Here is a 23,000-nt window from a genome sequence, read left to right as displayed (position 1 = left end):
TGCCAACTGCTGGAGTGTCCCCTGTGCACCTGATACGCTGTCCACATGCGGAAGATGACATGACCAGTTCATCCACTTGGCTACTGGCTGATCCAAGAAGCAGGCTTAGGCTGCCCACCTCTCCCCTCCTGCATTCAGTTGCCCCAGTGCATCTGGAATTCGTTTTCAGTAGCTGGAGGCCCTGGTGTGCCCATTCTCTCTGTCGCTCTCTCAAATGAATAAGTAAAATGTATTAAACAGAAAAACCAAAAACAAATAGACAAAAACCTCTGTCCCTGAGACAGCCTAACTGCACAGGAAATTGGGAAACGTGATCTTTCCAGCAACTCCAGCCCCAGGAAAGAGAGCAGTTGGTCACCTCTACAGTGCCCCCTACTGCCTGGCACCAGGAACTGCCTTACAATAGCATGAGGTGGCCTTAGGCTGGGTGATGGTTATTGTATGGACTGGAGGTTTCTTTCCTCCAAAAATTGTATTTTTGAAAAAAAAAATTAAATATTTTTGTAATATATATTTGTTGTTGTTTTTTCAAGGTAGAGTCTCACTCTACCTCAGGCTGACCTGAAATGTGCTCTGTAGTCTCAGCGTGACCTTGAACTCACAGCTCCTCCTACCTCTGCCTCCCCTGGTGCTGGCATTTAAAGGTTTGCACCACCACGCTCAGCTTTTTTTGTTTGTTTGTTTCAAAATGTTAGGGTTTTATTTACAAAGCTTTTTGTGGTTGTACAGAAAGTAAAAATGTTCCAATCCCAGTGTAACTGGTAGCCAGGGACAGTTGACTCACCAATCACAGCTATGCATGCTACAGCAAGAGTCTTACACAAAAGCCTAACGACGCTTACAATTTTATTGGGATGAAGTCCCCAAGCTTAGTGGTGGATTTCCAAGAGGGACCAAATGGAGGAAGGTAGAATGTCACAGGAACTATCCTTCGGCTCTTTGGCTGGGTGGTGTCCTGGGGTTTGTATCACCGCTACCAAATCCATGCGCAGTCCAACCAATACTGAACAGTTCTGTTTCTGCAGTTCATTTGGGTCTTAATCAGCTTCTCCTTCATCATCTGTTTCTCTCTCTCTCTTTTTGCCTTTCCTGCTCTCTTCCTTTTCTTCATCCTCATCTTCATCAACTTCTCCATCCTGTCCAAATTCTTCTTCCTCACCAGTGACTGCATCTTCTCCTTCTACATCTTCACCATCATCTTCATCAAACACTTCCTCCTCACCATCTTTGTCCTCATCATCTTCATTTTCTCCTTCCTCATCCTCTTCCTTTTCCTCCACACCATCCACCTCGGCATCTAAATCAGGGGCTTCCTGGTCCTCTCCGTCATAGTGGTCTGTCCATAGTCATTCAGGTTGGTGACCTCATAGGTAAACAGATCCAGGCTTTTCAGACAATCCAACTTTTTCAAAGGTTCCAAGGTGCTGATATCTCAGCGTATTTCCACTTGGGTCCAGATGTGTGAGATTTGGAAGTTCTTCTGCTAATATGTCCAGACCTCCAAAGATCCTGTCGTCTCTGAGCTCCAGCTTTGTCAGTTTAGGTAGCTTGGGTCGACTTGAAACTGACATCAAACCTTACACCTATTCAACGGGGGGAAGTCTAAGTTCACAAAGTCAGATGGTAACCCCTCAGTTTTCCCATCTTTGGATTTGCAATGGTCCAGGACAAGCTCTCGAACAGCTGCCGGGGCTCGGTTCCTCAGCTCCAGGTGGATCCTCTTCCTCATGTCCATGTTCCCCTCGTCCCCCTCTCCCCCCTTCAAGCTTAACTTTCCGCGGCGAGGGCCGTCGGAAGGGGTTGCGATGGGGGGGAGTCCGCCGGCGGCGAGAAGCGCGCGGAGCCCCCCGAGCCACGTCACCCGCGGGAGCCGAGAGCAACCTGGAGGGAAAGGGGCGGGAGCGCGGCGCGGGGCTCACTACCGCCGCCCCCGGCCGCGGCCCGCACTGCGCTCAAACCGGCCCCGCTGCCTGCGCCTCGCCCGGCGGCTACTTTCTTGTAGTTGTTTTTTATCAGAATGGGAGCGAATTGGCACGCCGATCCAACCCCTGCAATCAACCGCCAGACACGTGCGCCACCTTGTGCGCATGTGTGACCTTGCACACGTGCATCACCTTGTGTGTCTGGCTTATGTGGGACCTGAGAGTCGAACATGGGTCCTTAGGCTTCACAGGCAAGCTAGCTCTTTAACTGTTAAAGCCATCTCTCCAGCCCAAATTTTCAAACTTTTACAAAACGATTGTAGCCAGGCGTGGTGGCGCACGCCTTTAATCTCAGCACTCAGGAGGCAGAGGTAGGAGGATCACTGTGAGTTCGAGGCCAGCCTGAGACTACCTAGTGAATTCCAGGTGAGCCTGGGCTACAGTGAGACCCTACCTCAAAAAACAAAAAAAAAGAAAATTTATTTATATTTATTTGAGAGTAAAAGGCAGAGAAGAGAGAGAGAGAGAGAGAGGAAGGCATGCCAGGGCCTCCAGCCACTGCAAATGAATTCCAGATACGTGTGCCACCTTGTGCATCTTGGCTTACATGGGTAATGGCGAAATTGAACCTGTGTCCTTAGGCTTTGCAGGCAAGTGCTTTAACTGCTAAGCCATCTCTCTAGTCCTAATTTAAATTTTTTCCCTTTGTTTATTTGAATGTGTGTATATGGGTGTGACAATATCGCTTGTCATTGTAAACAAATGCCTGTCCAGCTTTACATGGGTGGCTAGGGAATTGAACCCAAACCAGCAGGTTTTGCAAGCAAGCACCTTTCACCATTGCGCAGTCTTCCCAGCCCCCTCAAATTCATAGACTGAAGCTCTACATCCAGGTGGTTGGGCCTTTGATGCAATTGGAGCCCCAAGAATGGGGTAATGAATGCTCTTATAAGTGTTAGATCTAGACCCTGTTCTTTAAAAGAACAGCTTTAGTGGAACAGAGATAAGTAGCCATGCCCTCTGCAGTCCCATCCCAGGAACCATGAAAGAAAAAGAGAGAGAAAAAGAGAGACTGAGACTGGACAATAGGACCAGCTAAAGCCAAGGTGACCTGATTTATGATGTTATAACCTATTTAATATACAGTGCCTTCTCCTAGCCCCTAAGACTAGCAACCATGTTCATGTTTACCTCGAAGAAAGGCCTTATCTCTAGTTAAGAGAACCCATCACTTGAAAGGTTATAAAAGAAGAGAATTTCCTTTGTCTGAAAGCTTCTGGCATTGACTACCTCCGAATCTGCTTCCACTGTGAAAGGCCTCTATCAGTAAAGAATATTTCACCTAGACACGCTTCCAGAGCCTTTCCATTGAACTAGGTCACAACCTTTAACTATAAAAAGAAGACCAAAAAAAAAAAAAAAAAAAGCTGGGTGTGGTGGGGCACACCTTTAATCCCAGCTGAGGTAGGAGGAGCTGTGAGTTCAAGGCCACCCTGAACTACACACTAAATTCCAGGTCACCTTGAGCTAGAGTGAGACCCTACCTGGGAAAACAACAACAAAACAAAATCAGTAAGTGGCTGGAGAGATGGCTTAGTGGTTAAGGCGCTTGCCTGCAAAGCCAAAGGACTCAGGTTCAATTCCTCAGGATCCACGTAAGCCAGCTACACAAGGTGGTGCATGTATTTGGAGTTTGTTTGCAGTGGCTGGAAGTCTTGGTGTACCCATTCTCTCTCTCTCTCTTTCTCATTCTGCCTCTTTCCCTCTCTCAAATAAATAAATAAAAATAAAATATTTAAAAGAAAAATCAGCCAGACATGGTGGTGCATGACTTTAATCCCAGCACTCGGGAGGTAGAGGTAGAAGGATCGCTGTGAGTTTGAGGCCACTATGCAATTACATAGTTAATTCCAGGTCAGCCTGAGCCAGAGTGAGTGAGACCCTACCTCGAAAAAAATAATTAAAGAAACTCAATAAGAAGAGACCACAGTTTCCTCTCTGGCACATGGGAGAAGGCAGTTATCTGCAACCCAGAAGAGACCCCTCATCACAACCCAACCCTGCTGGCTCTCTGATCTGGAACTTTCAGCCTGTGAAAGATAAAGCCCACTGTCTAAGCCTTCCATTATTCTGTGGTATTCTGTAACATCAGATTAGGAGCCACCCTGAGCCTGGCAAGGGTGTCATGCCTCCACATCTTATCTGGCAGGTGGGTCTCACCATGACCTGGTCCCACTTTTCCCGAGATAGCCACATCATCCTTCCCAGAAGCAGCCCACACTGAGACCAAGTGGTAACAGCCATGCAGTGCATGCCCCCGGGCACCTCCCCCTCACAGAGCAGCCTCACAAGGTTCCCCCTGGGAAGAGAAGTGACAGCTGGACTCTCTATGCAGACCGAGCTTCAGGCCCAAGGAGTGTCTGCTCAGCTCAACCACTGAGGAATGAGAAGCAGCTGAACGTCAAGGATAACAGGACAGCTAAATAAATTATGATCCCTCCAGACAATGGGATACTTGGCAGCTACCAGTTTCCTTTTTAAAGGTTCATGGAAGACTTAGGGACATGCTCATAATAAAATGCTGCATAAACAAAGGGTGAAATAACCTTATTTAGAAATTAGCTGAATCTCATTTTCCTGCATGCCTCCTGAAGAAAAAGAGGCCGCACAGGGACACAGCCTGGGGACTGAGACTCCCTTAGGAGGCTTTTTCTTTTTTAAGATTTATTTATTTATTAGAGGGAGAGAGAGAAAGAGAGAGAGAGGCAGAGAATGGGCGCACCAGGGCTTCCAGACACATAGGCCACCATGTACATCTAGCTTATGTGGGACCTGGAGAATCAAACCTGGGTCCTTAGGCTTCACAGGCATGCTCCTTAACCACTAAGCCATCTCTCCAGCCCGGGAGGCTTTTATTGTTGAATCAAGGCTTAGTGTTCCAAATGCTCCCCTCACCTCCCACCAAAGGAGTGTTCCTGAGTGCCCCAGCCCTGGGGAGGGGGACATCCTCCCAGGTTGTAGAAATAGTATAGACTGACAGGTTGGTCTTGCAGCAGTGCCAGGGAACTCAAAGAATCAGGAGAGCCAGGCATGGTGGTGCACCCCTTTAATCTCAGCACTAGGGAGGCAGAGGTGGGAGGATTGCTGTGAGTTTGAGGCCAGCCTAGGACTACAGAGTGAGTTCCAGGTCAGCCTGGGCTAAAGTGAGACCCTCCTGGGAAAAAAAAAAATGGGGGGCAGAGAGGGAGTTTAGGCATTCTACCACTATAAATGAACTCCAGACACATGTGCTACTTTGGGTATCTGGCTTTATGTGGGTGCTGGAGTATCCGACTCTGGCAGTCAGGCTTTGCAAGCAAGTGCCTTTAACCCCTGAGCCATGTCTGCATTAGATTTAATCTTGTTGAATAGAATTTGTGGGAGGCCATTGTCTGGACTGGACTGCTGATCTAGGGCTCACAAACGAGATAACATTGTAGGTGCTTTGTAAGGAACCGGAACTTTGAAATAGCCCAATTTAGCTGGGCACGGTGGTGCAATATAGTATAGAAATGAACCAGGAAGGGCCCTTCAGCCTGCGGGACCGAAAACAGAAGGGAATCCCTCTGCTTTTCCCCAGAAAGAGCAGCTGACATGACCAGTCTGCTTTCGTTGCTGCCTTCTGTGCCCCTCTCCATCCAGAAAGCCCACTCCTCAGCTCAGTGGGCAGCCTGCCCTTGTTTCTTTTTAGTCTCTCTGTTTTTTTGTTTTTGGGGTTTTTCTTTTTTCTTTCTTTCTTTTTCGTGGTAGGGTCTTGCTCTAGCCCAGGCTGACCTGACATTCATTATGTAGTCTCAGGGTGGCCTTGAACTCACGTCAAACCTCCTACCTCTGCCTCCCCAGTGCTAGGATTAGAGGCAGACAGAGAGAGAGAGTAGGCGCGCCAGGGCCTCCAGCCAATTGCAAATGAACTCTAGATGCATGAGCTACCCTATGCATCTGGCTTACGTGGATCCTGGGAATTCGAACCAAGGTCCTTTGGCTTTTCAGGCAAATGCCTTGCTGCTAAGCCATCTTTCCAGCCCTAGGCTGGCTTTTTTTTTTTAATTCCAGCAATCTAACAGTGAAATGGAAAGCAGAGCCAGGAAGATTTTCACTCTGTGGTTCATGGTTTTCACTCTGTGGTTCATGGGCTAGCTAGCCTGACAAACGCATCACAGTGAGCAACAGTGAGAACAAGAGAACCCTGTTTCAGACGGGGTGGCCAGCAAGGACCGAGCCTGTAAGAGCGTCTTGTGACCTCCACATGTCACGACACATGTGTGTACCCACACTCATATACCAAAAATTAAAAAAAAAACAAAACTCCAGGTGTGGTGACTCAGGCCTTTAATCCCAGCACTTGGAGGCAAAGGTAGAAGGATCGCCATGAGTTCAAGGCCAGCCTGGGACTACAGGTTGAGTTCCAGGTCAGCCTGGGCTAGAGGGAGACCCTACCACAAGAAATAAATACGTAAATAAGAGCTGGAGTGATGGCTCAGCACTTAAAATGCTTGCCTGCAGAACCCAAGAGCCCAGTAGCCACGTAAAACCAGATGCACAAGGTGATGCATGTGCCGTTTGCAGTGGCTAGAGGCCCTAGTATCCCTGCTCTCTCCCTTTCAGTCTCTCTCTGTTTGCAAGTAAATACTATTTAAATAAATATAAAATATTTAAAGAAGGAAGGAATAGAAAGAGAGAAAAAGAGAGAAAGAAAGAAGAAAAAAAAGACTAAACAAAAAAAAGAGGAAGAGAGCCGGTGGGGGAGACAAGACACTTCGTAAGAAGTAATTTTTATAATTTTTAAACTTTTTGCTGGGCTGGAGAGATGGCTTAGCGGTTAAGCACTTGCCTGTGAAGCCTAAGGACCCCGGTTCGAGGCTCGGTTCCCCAGGTCCCACGTTAGCCAGATGCACAAGGGGGCGCACGCGTCTGGAGTTCGTTTGCAGAGGCTGGAAGCCCTGGCGTGCCCATTCTCTCTCTCTCCCTCTATCTGTCTTTCTCTCTGTGTCTGTCGCTCTCAAATTAAAAAAAAAAAAAAAAAACTTTTTGCTGTGTACTTTATTTATTTTTAATTTTTTAATGTATAATTTTTATTAACAACTTCTATACTTATAGACAATAAACCATGATAATTCCCTTCCCTCCCCCCACTTTTCCCTTCACAACTCTCCACTCTCCATCATATCCCCTCCCTCTCTCCATGAGTCTCTTTTATTTTGATGTCATCATCTTTTCCTCCTATCATGAGAGGGTCTTGGAGAGGTATTGCTAGGCACTGCAAGGTCGTGGATATCAAGGCCAATTTCTCTCTGGATGATTGCATTGTAAAAGCAGTCTTACTCTTACATGCTTTTTTTTTTTTTTTGGTTTTTCGAGGTAGGGCCTCACTGTAGCTCAGGCTGACCTGGAATTCACTGTTTAGTCTCAGGGTTGGCTCTTTTATTCTTTCCGCCACCTCTTCTACAATGGACAGTGAGCCTTGGAGGCTGTGATAGAGATGATTCAGTGCTAGACTCTCCTCTGTCACTTCACAGCACTATATTGCCTTTGGGGTCATCCCAGTGGTCACCTCCATCTGAAAAGAGAAACCAAAAGTGAAAGTAGCATTAATACATGTATATGAGCATTAAGTGTAGTGTTTACAGGATAGTTTAGTGAGTATAATATATGCATTTAGTCAGACAAGAGCCGGTTTTATACACTTAAGGCTCATGACCTCCCCTGCCATAGGCTTTTGATTAGGTTTTCAGTATCAGGCATGTGTTCTCTCCCATAGCACAGGCCTCCAGTCCAACTAGAGAGCACTTGGTTTCCCCCAGAATAGACATGCCACTATTACACCTGTTTGGTCATTTGGCCTGTCTGGTCAAACTTGAGGCTTCCAGTGTCCACTGTTTTCGCCGCTGATGACTTCTGTCTCCCATAGGACTGCATACAGTGCAGCTTTTTCCAGCTTTCAGTCAGCTGGTCTACAGGGAGAAGGTTTTCAGCTCAGCCCTAGCTTGAGTTCTCAGTGACCTTGCGGCCCAAGCATGTGGAGTCTTCAGCAATAGGGTCTTACCATCTGTTTCTGGTGGAAAACCTAGGGCCTTGGCAATGGCCTGTCATGTTTTGGAGGCAACAGTGGCCTCCTTAGCCAACAACTCACTGGAAGGTATCCCATCCCTGGAACTGAAAACTTTCTAGTAACAATCTATGGCTTCTAGATGTGCCACAATCCAAAAGGCTTTCATATGTCTTATTCATAATATCTTGGATTTTGATTGACCCTCCCCCCACCCTTCTTTGACTCAATCTCTTCCCCTGGCCTCACTTAGGCCATTTCACTCCCTGTAATCTGTTCTTCTGCTTGCATATATGTAAAACCATCCCCTTAAGTCCTTCCCTCTCCTCCCTCCCTTACAGCCTTTTTCTAGCTTACTAGCCTCTGCTACAGATTTTTGGTTCCAGCTCACACACAAGTCTACACATTTGTAGCTGGGATCCACACATGAGAGAGAACACGCCAACAAGACCAATGGTAAGAAATCTTTTTTAAAATTTTGTTTTACTTTTTTATTTTGAGGCAAACCCAACAGACTGCCCTTTTTTTTTTATGTGAGAGAGCAAGAGTGAGAGAGAAAGAATTGGTGCACTAGGGCCTCAGCCACTGTAGTTGAACTCCACATGTGTGCACCCCCTTGTGCACATGTGCAGCCTTGCACGCTTGCGTCACTGTGTGTCTGGCTTATGTGGGACCTGAAGAGTCAAACATGCGTCCTTAAGCTTTGCAGGCAAGTGCCTTCACTATTAAACCATCTCTCCAGCCCCCTTTCCCCCACTTTTTTTTTTTTTCGAGGGAGGGTCTCACTCTAGCCCAGGCTGACCTGGAATGCACTCTGTAAGCTCAGGGTGGCCTTGAATTCACAGCGATCCTCCTACCTCTGCCTCCCAAGTGCTGAGATTAAAGGCATGCGCCACCACACCCGGCCCACCTTTTGTTGAGGTAGGGTCTCACTTGTTCAGGCTGACCTGGAATTCACTATGTAGTCTCAGGATGGCCTCAAACTTATGGCAATCCTCCTACCTCTGCCTCCTGAGTGCTGGGATTAAACGCATGTGCCACCACACCTGGCTTCTCTCCGGCCCTTTTTAAATATTTGTTTCAATTTATTTATTTAAGAGAGAGAAAGGGGCGGACAGAGAGAGAGAGAGAGCGAGAGAGAGAGAGAGAGAGAGAATGGGTGTGCCAGGGCCCTCAGTTGCTTGCTGCAAACGAACTCCAGATGCATGTGACACCTTGTGCTGGCTTATGTGGGCTCTGCGGGATCAAACTTGGGTCCTTTCGCTTTGCAGGCAACCTAAACTGCTAAGCCATTTGTTGCAGTCAGGTTCACATTGCTGGCAGAAAATACCCAACCAAGAGCAGCTTGTGGGGGGAAAAAAAGGTTTATTTTGGTTTACAGACTGGAGGGGTGCTGGTCCATAATGGCAGGGAAAACAATGACATGAGCAGAGGGTGGACATCACCTAGCCAACATCAGGTGGATAGCAGCAACAGGAGAGTGTGCCAAACACTGGCAAGGGGAACCTGACTATAACACCCATAAGCCCACCCCCAACAATACACTCCCTCCAGGAGGCATTAATTCCCAAATCTCCATCAGCTGGGAACCTAGCATTCAGAACACCTAAGTTTATGGGGGACACCTGAATCAAACCACCACACCATCTCTCCAGCCCTATTTTTTTTTTTTTCTTGTGGCAGGGTCTCTCTCTAACCCAGGCTGACCTGGAACTCACTCTGTAGTCTCAGGGTGGCCTCAAACTCGCAATAATCTTCCTACCTGGATCTCCGGGGCGCTGAGCTTAAAGGCACCTGCCACATACCCAGCCTGCAAGAATCCTTTCTGTGGACCTAATGCTGTAGTCACACCAGGGGGCAGCATAAGACACTGTGTGACCAGCTCTGGTCCGATGCATAGCCAGAAGCCATGTGTGGCAAGTGTTTACCTCACTCACAGCAAGAGCTGTGTTAGCACCAATCAAAGGCTTTGTACGGAGTGACCACAGGGAGTGGGCCCCGCTCTGACCCGGGTGGAAATGGCTGCTTCAGTTCACTGATGGCTAAAGACCAGCGTGAACCTCGGGAACAGAACAGCCCTGGCTGCACTGGTGCCTTTGGGAACCAGCAGTGCGCATGGGCGGCAAGCAGATGGGGCGCTGCGCAGCATGGGGTGGGGGAGGCAGCTGGGGTGGCTGCCCAAGAGGGGTTTCTTGGCTGATAGTCCTCTGATCAAGGCAAAATGGTCCAGTAACTAGGGAGTCAAATTGCCCTGCTCCCCAAATCTTAGCTTATTTAAAGGAAAAATAAGAATTGAAAGGGGTATTCACAGGAAAAAGCCTGCCATCAACATTAACAGTGCTTTAAAAGTATTTAGCAGTACTCACCTTTTAGCCAAATACTCGTGGGGAAGAGTTGGGTCATTTTATCTGATCCCCATATTTTATCTCATCACCAGAACTCCTTTCTCCTACATAATTAGCTTCATTATCATTTTCATCATTATTATTTTTTGTTTGTTTGCTTTTTCAAAGTAGGGTCTCACTCTAGCCCAGGCTGACCTGGAACTCACTCTGTAGTCCCAGGCTGGCCTCAAACTCACTTTGTAGCTGAGGACGACTCTGAATTCATGAACTTGCCTCTTCCAAGAGCTGGGATTGCAGGCAGGCGCCACACCCAGCTTGTGCTTCCCACTTCACAGATGCTAGGCAAGCACTCAGCCAACTGAGACGTACCCCCAACTCCCCCTTTTTTAAAAATAGATTTTATTTTTGAGAGAGAGAGAAGTAGGTAGATATATAGACAGACCAGAGAGAATGGTTGCTCCAGGGCCTTCAGCTGTTGCAAACGAACTCCAGACACACACACCACTTTGTGCATCTGGCTTATGTGGGTCCTGGGGAATCGAACCTGGGTCCTTTGGTTTTGCAGGCACATGCCTTAACCACTAAGCCATTCCTCCAGCCCATACTCACCCTTTTTAAAGACAGGGTCTCACTGTGTAGTCCAGGCTATCCCTGAACTTGCAGCAATCCTCCTGTCTCAGCCTCCTGAGCACTGAGATTACAGGTATAAACCACTACTCCTGAGGCATAACTAGCTTTCTTTCTATCTTCCCTCTCTTTGCCTTTAACTGATTGAGTTAGTGTGTTTGGGCTTCTGTAACAACATGCCAAAATCAGGGCAGCCTAAACGACAGAAAGGTTTCCTCTCACTGTTTTGGAGGCTGTAGGTCCAGTGTCTCCACAGGGTTGGTTCTCCCTTGGGTCTCCCCTGGGCTTGCAGATCACTGCTCTCTCCCTGTGTCCTCTCTTGGTTGTTACTCTGTCTGTCTGTGTCCTGATTGTTTTCTTCTCACAAAGGCACTAGTCATACTGGAGCCACCCATGTGACCTCATTTTAACTTAACTACCTCCTTCAAAATGATATCTTCAAAGGTGGGTGTAGTGGTGCATGCCTTTAGTCCCAGCACTTGGGAGGCTGAGGTGGGAGGATCACTGTGAATTTGAGGTCAGCTTGGGCTAGAGTAAGATCCTGCCACACACACACACACACACACACACACACACACAATACAGGCACATTTTGAGGTTTTAGGAATTGAGATTGTAACATATGAATTTAGGGAGTTATACAATGTAGCCCATGACAGTGATCATAAATAGGAAATCATTGATTTTATTTATTTATTTGAGGGAGAGAAAGAGGCAGAGAGAGAGAGAATATGAATGGGCATGCCAGGGCCTCAAGCCACTGAAAACGAACTCCAGACACACGCACCCCCTTGTGCATCTGGTTTATGTGAGTCCTGGAGAATCGAACTGGGATCCTTTAGCCTTGCAGACAAATGCCTTAACAGCTAAGCCATCTCTCCAGCCCCATAAATGGAAATCATTGAAACACATGTTAGGCTTCTTGCTCTTAGTTTTGTGCATGTATGGCACTTGTGTGTGCATGAATACGGACACATGCATGTATGAGTGTGGAGGTCAAAGGACAACCTTGAGGTGTCAGTCCACACCTTCCACCTTGAGCCAGGCTCTCTTGTTTGAGGCTGTGAACCAGACTAGCTAGCCCAGGGGTTTTGAAATTCTCCTGACTCTGCTTCTCATTGTCAGAAAAACACATCAGGATTACAAGTTGTATGCCAACCAGTGCATCCAACTTTAAGAGGGTCCTGGGTTTTGAACTCTGGATGTCAGGTTTGCATAGCAAGCACTTTTCACCACTGAGTCATCTTCTTAACCCTGCTCATAGATTTTTGTATTTTTTAAATTTATTTTTATTTTTTGTCTTTTTTTAAAGAGGGAAAGACAGATAGATAAATAAATATATATGCCATATATATATATATATATATATATATATATATATATATATATATATAGAGAGAGAGAGAGAGAGAGAGAGAGAGAGAGAGAGAGAGAATGGGCCTGCCACAGGCCTTAGTCACTTCAGATGAACTCCAGACATACCACCTTGTGCATATAGCTTGCATGGGTATTGGGGAATCAAACCTGGGTCCTTAGGCTTTGCAGGCAAGTACCTTAACCACCAAGCCATCTCCTCAGCCCTTGGGTTTCACTTTTAATATTTGTATTTATTTGCAAGCAGAGCAAAAGAGAGAGAGAATGGGTACATGAGGGCCTCAGCAAACAAACTCCTGATACATGTGCCACTTTTGCAACTGGACTTACATGGGTACTGAGGAATCACACCCAGGCCATCAGGCTTTGCCAGCAAGTATCTTTAACCACTAAGCCATCTCTTCAGCCCTGCTCTTAGTTTTAAAATCAGGTTAGTTGAAGCATTTATGTCACATTCTTGAAAACAAAACCCATACTTACTAAATTATTATTTTTGCTCCTTTTGCAGGGCTGGGACTGGAGCCCAGAGCTTCACGTATCTAGACAAGCTCTCAACCCTGAGCCACATCCTCAAGCCCAGTTTTTACTTGTCTGTGTCTTTCCTTTTACTGGAAGGCCAGAACTTGTCAACTGAAACCCGCGCATTCTTCCCCCCACCCCCCAATCGTGGAGACACGATGACCTTTACAGCAATACTGAGCGCTGCTGTCCTGTGTGTGTGTGTGTGTGTGCGCGCGCGGGGGGTGGGGTGGGGAGGCTGTTTGCAAAGCAGCTTCTGCCAGTCTTGGCCAGAGCAAGCCCTGTGGCCATGGGGCCTCTATCCTAGTACAGGGCCAGCTGCAGGCCCAGCGGGGAGCACTTCCTGGCTCACCAGGGACAGGCTGAGGGGTGCTTTCCACAGGCTCCGGTTCCCTGGTGGGGATGAGCCTCAACTGCCCACAGCCGCCTACTCCCTGGTCGCGACCCCTGAATCATCCTTCCTTCCTTTCTTTTCCCATGGCTGTTTCTTGGTTTCACTTCTCAATAAACTATTTGTGCCACATTCACGCCTTGCATCTGCCTAAGAAGGGACGTGCCGCATTGTTCTCTTTCCTAGTGAGACTTACTCGCTTTCCCTCTAGGGATCAAACACGGGGCTCTACTCCCAACCCTCTGTTTACCTTGCATTTTGGAGGCAGGGTCTCACTAAGTTACCCAGAATAGATAGCCTTGAACTCACTCTGTAGATAGGCAAACCTTCAGCTTGTAATCTTCCTGCCTCAGTCTCCCAAGTAGCTGGAATTACAACCCTGCACTACCAGGTCAGGTTCTTTTCTCATTTATTTATTTGCATGTGTATGTATAGCGTGGTATATTATATGTGACATATGCGTGTGTGGTGGTTGGATTCAGGTGTCCCCCATAAACTTAGGTGTTCCGAATGCTTGGTTCCCAGCTGATGGAGATTTGGGAATTAACGCCTCCTGGAGGCAGTGTATGGTTGGGAGCGGGCTTAAGGGTGTGATAGCCAGTTTGCCCTTGCCAGTGTTTGGCACACTCTCCTCTTGCTGTTGTCCACTTTATGTTGGCCAGGGAACGATGTCCACCCTCTGCTCATGCCATCCTTTTCCCTGCCATCATGGCTTCCCCCCTTGAGCCTGTAAGTTAAAATAAACCTCTTTTTCTCACAAGCTGCTCTTGGTTGGATGATTTCTACCAGCAATGTGAAGCTGACCGCAACAGCGTGTGTGCGCGCAGAGACCAGAGAACTTCAGGTTCCTTTTTCTTTCTTTTTTTCCCCTCTCTCCCTCCCTTCCTACCTCCCTTCTTTCCTTCCTTTCTTTTTGTTTGTTTTTCAAAGAAGGGTCTCGCTCTACCCCAAGCTGACCTGGAATTCACTGTATAGTCTCAGGGTGGCCTCGAACTCATGGCGATCCACCTACCTCTGTCTCCTGTACAACTTGAGCCACTCCGACTTAGGTTTTCTTTTCTATTGCTCGTCCAAGCACTTCCTTGAGACAGTTCCTCAACCCAGGGCAGCTGATTTTTAGGTCAGTGAGCCACAGAGATTCTCTGCTCTCTACTCTACCTCTTCCCTACATACAGACTGGGGTCACAGATGAGCCTGTCCACACCCAAGTTAAAAAAATTATTAGGCTAGGCATGGTGGTGCATTCCAGCACTCAGGAAGCAGGGTAAGAAGATCACAGTGAGTTCGAGGCCACCCTGAGACTACATAGTGAATTCCAAGTCAGCCTGGGTTAGAGCAAGACCTTACCTCAAAAAAAAGGAAAAAAAAAAAAAAAAAAAAAAAGCTGGGCATGGTGGTGCACGGCTTTAATCCCAGCACTTGGGAGGCAGAGGTAGGAGGACCACCATGAGTTCAAGGCCACCCTGAGCTAGAATGAGACCCTACCTGGAAAAACAAAACAGAAAAACTAGAAAATAAATAAAATAAAATAAAATAAAAATTATTATTATTATTATTGTTTTTGGTTTTTCGAGGTAGGGTCTCACTCTGGTCCAGGCTGACCTGGAATTAACTCTGTAGTCTCAGGGTGGCCTTGAACTCACGGCGATCCTCCTACCTCTGCCTCCTGAGTGCTGGGATTAAAGGCGTGCGCCACCACGCCCGGCATAAAAATTATTTTTATCTGAGAGAGAGGGAATGCACCAGGGCTACAACAAACATGAAATGCATGAGCCACTTGGTACATCTGGAGCTAGGTGAGTCCTAGGGAATTGAACCTAGGCTGGCAGGCTTTGCAAGCAAGCACCTTTACCCACTTAACCATCTCTCAGCCCCCACCATTTCTTAAAAAATAATGTATTTTATTTGACAGTGAGAAAGAGGCAGATAGAGAATGGACATGCCAGTGCCTTCAGCTGCTGCATATGAACTTCAGACACATGTGCCACCTTGTGCATCTGGCTTACGTGGTCCTGGGGAATTGAACTTGTTTCTTTGGCTTTGCAGGCATGCACCTTAACCACTAAGCCATCTCTCCAGCCCTAAAATAAAATTTTAAAAAGGTGCACTAGGACCTCCAGCCACTGCAAACAAGCTCCAGATGTATGCACCACTTTGTGCATCTGGCTTTAAGTGAGTACTGGGGAATCAAACTCAGGTCCTTAGGCTTTATGGACAAGTGCCTTAACTGCTGAGTCTTTTGTTTTGTTTTTGTTTTTTGAGGTATAGTCTCCCTCTAGCCCAGGCTGATCTGGAATTCATTCTGTAGTCTCAGGGTAGCCTGAAACTCATGGTGGTCCTCCTACCTCTGCCCCCAAGTGATGGGATTAAAGTTGTGCACCACCATGCCCGGCTTTGCTGAGTCATTTTTAAAATGACTCACCATCTTCCTTTTTGAGAGATAATGAGCATGCCAGGGCCTCCTGCCACTGCAAACAAACTCCATATGCATGTGCCACTTAATGCATCTGGCTTTTTGTGGGTACTGAGGAATCAAACCTGAGCAGTCAGGCTTTACAAGCAAGGGCCTTTAACTGCTGAGCCATCTCTCCAGTCTCCCCACCTTTTTTATTTTTTTTTTGAAGTAGGGTCATGCTCTAGTTCAGACTGACCTGGAATTCACTATGTAGTCCCAGGGTGGCCTTGAACTCATGGTGATCCTCTTACATATGCCTCCCAAGTACAAGGATTAAAAGTGTGTGCCATTATACCCTGCTGGGGTTTTATGTGTGTGTCTTAAAAGCAAGGTCTCACTCTGTAGCCCAGGCTGGCCTTGAACTCATGACCTTTCTTCCTTGGCCTCCTATGTGTGGGGATGGCAGGCGTGTGTTACTGTGCCAGGCCATTATAGTGTAAATTTAAAGGGGGTCTGTGAGATTTAATTATTTAAGCCAAATTGGCTGTGTTGTGCTGCTCAGATATTTGTTTGAACTTTATTCTCAACGATTATTTCTTCTTTTTTTTTGTTTTTATTTTTATTTATTTATTTGAGAGTGACAGAGAAAGAGGCAAAGAGAGAGAAATGGGTGCACCAGGGCCTCTAGCCACTGCTAACGAACTCCAGATGTGTGTGCCCCCTTGTGCAGCTGGCTAACTTGGGCTCTGGGATATCGAGCCTCAAACCGGGGTCCTTAGGCTTCACAGGCAAGCGCGCGCTTAACCGCTAAGGCATCTCTCCAGACCTCGACGATCATTTCTTTACAGTGTTTTTTTCTCTCAATGATCTTATCATTTTCATCAGTGGACTTGAGTAAAGCAGATTACGGTGTAGAATGTGGATGGGCTTTACCTGGTCAGCCAAAGGCCCGAGGAAAACAGACCCTGGGCTCTGCAGGGACAAGAAGGAATCCTGCCAACCAGGCTCCCAGCTTCCAGTGCTTCTCTGCAGCTGCAGGCCTGCCCGGAAGACCGGACTTGCCAGTCCCCACCATCCCTGCGGGCCACCTCCCTCCAGTCCCTCCGGCTGAGGACAACCTTAATCCAGGCTTTGTCTGCAATCAGAAGAAAGAGGTCTCTGTTAATTTTGTGGAAAATGTCTGAGACTTCATTTGGCGACTTTCTATTTTAAAATTTTTTGTTTGGTTTTATTTATTTATTTGACAGCAACAGACAGAGAGAGAAAGAGGCAGATAGGGAGAGAGAATGGGCGTGCCAGGGCCTCCAGCCACTGCAAACAAACTCCAGACACTTGTGCCCCCTTATTCATCTGGCTAACGTGGGTCCTGGGGAACCGAGCCTCGAGGCACGTTCCTTAGGCTTCACAGGCAAGCGCTTAACAGCTAAGCCATCTCTCCAGCCCCGCTTTCTTTCTTTCTCTCTCTCTCTCTCTCTCTCTCTCTCTTTCTTTCTTTCTTTTTCCTCTCTCCCTTTCTTTCTTTCTTTTCATGGTAGGGTTTCACTCTAGCCTGGCCTGACCTGGAATTCACTATGTAGTCTCAGACTGGCCCTGAACTCCCAGCAATCTTCCTATCTCTGCCTCCTCAGTGCTAGGATTAAAGGCATGAGCCACTATGTTGGGTCCTGGGGAATCAAACTTCAGTCCTGGCTTTGCAGGAATGCGCCTTAACCATGGAGCCATCTCTCCAGCTCTTGTTGTTGTATTTTTAAAAAATATTTATTTAGCCAGGCATGGTGGCATATACCTTTAATCCCAGCACTTGGGAGGTAGAGGTAGGAGGATTGCCATGAGTTCAAGGCCACCCTGAGACTACAGGACTAGAGTGAATTCCAGGACTAGACTGAAGCGAGACGCTACCTCAAAAAAAAAAAAAAAAAAAAAAAACAGAAAAAAAAAAGACAGAGAGAGAAATATTTATTTATTTATGAGAGAGAAAGAAAGAGAGAGCGCATGGGCACACCAGGGCCTCTTGCTGCTGAAAAGAAACTCCTGACATATGTGTCACTTTGTGAATCTGACCTTACATGGGTACTGGGGAAGCAAACCCTGGCCAGCAGGCTTTGCAAGTAAAAGCCTGTAACCACTGAGCAATTTTGCCATTTTCTTTTTTTTTTTAAATATTTTTTTTGTTCATTTTTTATTTATTTATTTGAGAGCAACAGACACAGGGAGAAAGACAGATAGAGGGAGAGAGATAGAATGGGCGCGCCAGGGCTTCCAGCGTCTGCAAACGAACTCCAGACGCGTGCGCCCCCTTGTGCATCTGGCTAACGTGGGACCTGGGGAACCGAGCCTCGAACCGGGGTCCTTAGGCTTCACAGGCAAGCGCTTAACCGCTAAGCCATCTCTCCAGCCCAATTTTGCCATTTTCAATTCTGTTTTTAGAATCTCTCTCTCTCTCTCTCTCTCTCTCTCTCTCTTTTTTTTTTTTTTGCTTTTCGAAGTAGGGTCTTGCTTCAATCTAGCCTGACCTGGAATTCACTGTGTAGTCACAAACTGGCTTCAAATTCATGGTAATCCACCTACCTCTGCCTCCCAAGTGCTGAGATTAAAGGTGTGCACCACAACGCCTGGCATCAATTGCCCCCTCACCCCCCTGAGGTAGAGTTTCACTTACTCCCGGCTGACTCACCATGTTGTCTCAGGATGGCCTCAAACTCAGAGATACTCCTATCTCTGCCTCCAAGTGCTGGGATTAAAGGTGTGTGTCACCACACCTGGCTCTTCCATTCTTTAAAAACATATTGTTTTTCCTTAATGACTGGAGAGATGGCTTAGTGGTTAAGGTATTTGCCTGCAAAGCCATAGGACCCAGTTTAATTCCCCAGGACCCACATAAGTCAGACGCACAAGACGGTGCATGCATCTGAAGTTTGTTTACAGTGGCTAGAGGCCCTGGTCCTCCCATTCTCATTCTCTCTCTCTCAAATAAATAAATACATAATATAAAATATTTGGCTTATGTGGGTCCTGGGAAATCAAACCTGGGTCCTTTAAGCTTTGCATGCAAGTGCCTTAACTGCTAAGCCATCTCCCCAGGCCCTCTTTCTGGTTTTATTCTCTGCATCAAACCAGATCCTTGAGGCTCCAGATTGGCTGGACCTCCTCCTGCAGCCCTGTCTACCACAAGGGGACATTTTCCACATACAGCCCTATTTCACTTTTCATGTTAAAAAACGGTCTTGTTGGCACTTGCCTACAAAGCCAAAGGACCCAGGTTTGATTCCCCAGGACCCACATAAGCCAGATGCACAAGGTGATACATGCGTCTGTAGTTCGCTTGCAGTGGCTGGAGGCCCTGCCATGCCCATTCTCTCTCTCTCTCTCTCTCTCTGTCTCTCTCCCTCCCTCTCTCCCCCTCAATTAAATAAAATCTTTTTAAAAAATATTTTAGTTTTTATTTATTTATTAGAGAGAGAGCAGGGCCTCTAGCCACTGTAAACGAACTCCAGATGTACGCACCATTATGTACATGTGTCTTACGTGGGATCTGGAGAATTGAACCTAGATCTTTAGGCTTCTCAGACAAGCACCTTAACCTCTAAGCCAATCCTCCAGCCCTGGTGCTGAGAAGTGACAGAGGAGTGCTCAGCACTGAAACATCTCTATCACACCTTCGAAGGCTCAGGTTCCATTGAGGAAGAGGTGATGAAAAGAATGTAAGAGCCAAAGGGGGTAGGACTCCTTACAACGTGCTCCTCCAGACACAAAATGGGCTGGATACCCACGACCTTACAGTGCCTGACACTACCTACACAAGACCATCATAAGAGGAGGAAAAGATCATGACATCAAAATAAAAGACAAACTGATTGAGATGGGGAGGGGATATGATGGAGAATGGAGTTTCAAAGGGGAAAGTGGGGGGAGGGAGGGTATTACCATGGGATATTGTTTACAATTATGGAAGTTGTTAATAAAAAATAAATAAATAAATGGTCTTAGGAGTGAAACCCTACCTCAAATAATCAAAATAAATAAATAAATAAAGGGAAAAAAAGGTCTTAGCGTGGTAGCACATGCCTATAATCCTAGCTCTTGGGAGGCAGAGGTAGGAGGATCACTGTGAGTTCAAGGCCAGCCTGGGACTACATAGTGAATTCCAGGTCAGCCTGGACTAGAGTGAGACCCTACCTAGAAAAAAAATGACAAAAAAAAAGGTCTTGCTGGGCATGGTGGCACACACCTGTAATCCTAGCACTTGAGAGGCAGAGGTAGGAGGATCACTGTGAGTTTGGGGGCAGCTTGAGTCTACATAGTGAATTTCAGGTCAGCTTGAAACCCTGCCTTGAAAAACAAACAACAACAAAAAACAAACAACAACAAAAAGATCTTGTCAACTGCGTTGCAGGTTCCCCCTGGATTGTGGAAAGACACCCCTTCTGCCCTACCAATGAGGAGATTCAGGCTGGCTTAGGTTCCTGTTGGTCTGAGGTATTGCCCAAGAATGTACAGGACAAAACAAAGACGTATGTGTTTAAGACTGTACAGTCCTGCTCCGAAGGTGAACTATCGTGAAGACAAGGTCAGTCTTGGTAACAAAAGAGAACCTTTCAGGTAACAATGCAAGTCAGAAGTGTTTGTTTTCCAGCGGGGATGGGGGTTGAGGACGGACCCCCGTCAGGGCCTCCCCTAGACTAAGCTCAGGCTTCCCACAGAGCCGCAGCCGGGTCCCCGGGGCTCAAATAACTCATGAGTTTTGCATCCACATTGCCTTACTTCAACTTGAACTTCGGGGGAAAAAAAAATGAGGCCTTTCCACTTTTATCCTCTTAACAAGATTCTGCTAGCTGAGGTCTGATGATCTTCATTTCTAAAAATAACACCAACTTGGATCTCTAAGCTGATTCTCTCTATAGGATATCAGAAACCACGCTGAGGACGAGGGCAAAATACCAGGCAGGCGAGCCAAGCGCGCTGGGAGTGACCCTCCCAGCTTCAGCGAGGACAGAGGTGGGGAGCGGCTGCTGAGCTGGCTGCGGGGAAAGCTCAAGTGGCATGGCATGCCCAGCGTCCTTGGTAGGACAGGTAGGTCTCACATAGATGTGGGGCTCTGGTGGTGCCTAGTGCAGGCCTTGCGGGCATTTCAGTGTGTCCCAAACACCTGCCTTGGAGAAACTTTCGTGTGTGCGCTAGAAACTCCAGGCAAACAAGCCATTTCCTTGACATGTGGCTCGAGTCTTTAGCAGCATTGGCAAGATGGGATGAAAGGAAAAGAAACAGAGCAAGGGAAAAGGCCAGAGCTCTAGAGGCTGAGGAGGCAGGAGGTGAGCACCAAGGAGACAGGGTATGATAAATCGTGAAGCCAGAAGTACAGGAAGTCACACAGCAACTGGCCCAAGAATGCCAAATGTGTCCGGTTCAAGGAGATCCAGGTTCATGGGGACTTAGAATCCCCAAGGAATACAAATAATATGAGTGTCCTCTGTCATTGGTAACAGGATGACCCAGCCCAGCACAGCCACCAGCAGCTTGGGAAGTCCCCTTCCCTCTCAGGAACCTCTACTCAGGTAAAGCAGGATCCTTGACTATGCCTCGGAAGAGAATTTCAGGATGAACAGGAGTGAAGCAAAGTTAGTGAGTTTGTTAAGTAAGAAGATAGAAATATACAGGAAAAGGACAGTACACACCCTTACATGGGTACAGGCTTCCCAAGAGATTCTCTTCTTTAAAAATACCTTTATTGTCCACCATGAGACTACATAGAGAATTCCAGGTCAGCCTGAGCTAAAGTGAGACCCTACCTCGAAAAACAAATAATAATAACAACTTTATGGGGCTAGAGAGATGGCTTAGCAGTTAAGGCATTTGCTTGTGAAGCCAAAAGACCCAGGTTTGATTCCCCAGGACTCATGTAAGCCAGATGCACAAGTTGGTGCATGCGTCTGGATTTTGTTTACAGCAGCTGAAGGCCCTGGTGTGCCCATTCTCTCTCCTCTGTCTCTCTCTTTTTCTCTTTGAAATAAAATAAATAAACAAATAACTATTTTTGTGGGGCTGGAGGAGGAGGTGGTAGTGGTGTTAGCAGTTCCTCTGCCCCTGCAGCTGGGAGAACAGAGTTCAGGTTAGCAGGTCCTAGAGGAAAGGCCACTGACACAAAAGAGCGGTCATTGCCCAAATGGTGCTGGGATCTCTGAGGGGAGTGAAAGTCTGGTTCAATCTCCAGTATTGGGATAAAACAAAACAAACAAAACCCTCCAGCCACCAGCACACATGTGAGCTTGCCTGATCATCACAACCCAATGTACCAGGAGGGTCACACATCCCTGCGGATGACAGCTCTCACGTGTGGCCTTCCCACACGGCTGCCTCTGTGTCTGTCTCTCCCTGTGGCTGGTGCTGATTTGAAGCCTTTTGTGCTGATGAGAGATTTCAACACTTGCCTATGTTCTGGATGCCAGTCTTAAGAATTACTGGCACTGCGAAGCCTGGGTTTGTAGGCAACGGGTCAAAAGTGAGGGCCCTGGAACTTGTATGAAGTGGGAGCAGTTCTGGGGAGGATAGTGTCCTTCACATGAAAAATTCAGTCCTATTTTTAAAAATTCTTTATTTACTTATTTGAGGAGAAAATAGTCACTCCAGGGCCTCTACCCATTGCAAATGAACTCCAGATGCATGTGCCACCTTGTGTATCTGGCTTACGTGGGTACTAGAGAATTGAACCTGGGTCCTTAGGCTTCACAGGCAAGCACCTTAACTGCTAAGTCATCTCTCCAGCCCTCAGTCTAATTTTAGGTAATTGGTTTTCTAAGTGGGGCGGTGGGGGAGGGGTGAAAGGCCACCTTTAAGGAGAGCAGGTGTCTATGGCAAGACGCCTCCTGCAGTTGGCTGGTTCTCCTTCAAATCAGGTGAGGGGTTGGGGATACAGAGGAATCATTGTGAAGAATGTGGGAGGACAAGGAAGACCTTGTGCTCCCCATGGCTGTCCATTTGGTCACACACTGGCTTATCAGCTCTGGGGCTCATGAATTTTGGCAAGTATCCAAAGCTGGCATTGTGAGTGGTAGCCAAGGGGCCCAGTGTGAGCAGCCTCTCAGGGCATGGATGCTGTACCCACAGGCCCCAGACTTGCAATCCAGAGCTGAATAGAATTGTAGATTCCAGGATTGGTGATTAGGATCCTCCTTGGAGCCATATGGCACAAGGCCACTTCCTAGGACCAGGAAGGATGTGGGATCCAGGAGTCCCTTGGGAGAGAGGCTCACACCAGCAGACCCCATGAAGTATATAGAGTGGTCGATCTCAATCAGGAGTAGGTTTGTTCTCCAGGGACATTTGGTGAAGTCTGGAGACATTTTGG

General features: G+C 47.2%; 1 long non-coding RNA gene and 1 pseudogene across 1 annotated transcript in view; both read right to left on the bottom strand.

Annotated features, from left to right (window-relative positions):
• Positions 1 to 833: 833 nt before the first annotated feature.
• On the bottom strand, positions 834 to 1,739 carry LOC101606077 (annotated as a pseudogene).
• Positions 1,740 to 16,513: 14,774 nt separating this feature from the next.
• LOC123463577 overlaps positions 16,514 to 23,000 on the bottom strand; it is a 28,452-nt gene continuing 21,965 nt past the window's right edge. The window contains exon 4 of the long non-coding RNA XR_006638991.1: positions 16,514 to 16,793. This is a non-coding gene — a long non-coding RNA (uncharacterized LOC123463577). The remainder of the gene's footprint in view (positions 16,794 to 23,000) is intronic.

Source organism: Jaculus jaculus, chromosome 9 (assembly GCF_020740685.1).
Source record: "Jaculus jaculus isolate mJacJac1 chromosome 9, mJacJac1.mat.Y.cur, whole genome shotgun sequence".
NCBI lineage: Eukaryota > Metazoa > Chordata > Mammalia > Rodentia > Dipodidae > Jaculus > Jaculus jaculus.
Note: the sequence above shows the minus strand (reverse complement) of the source record. Positions and strands in the feature narration are given on the sequence as shown.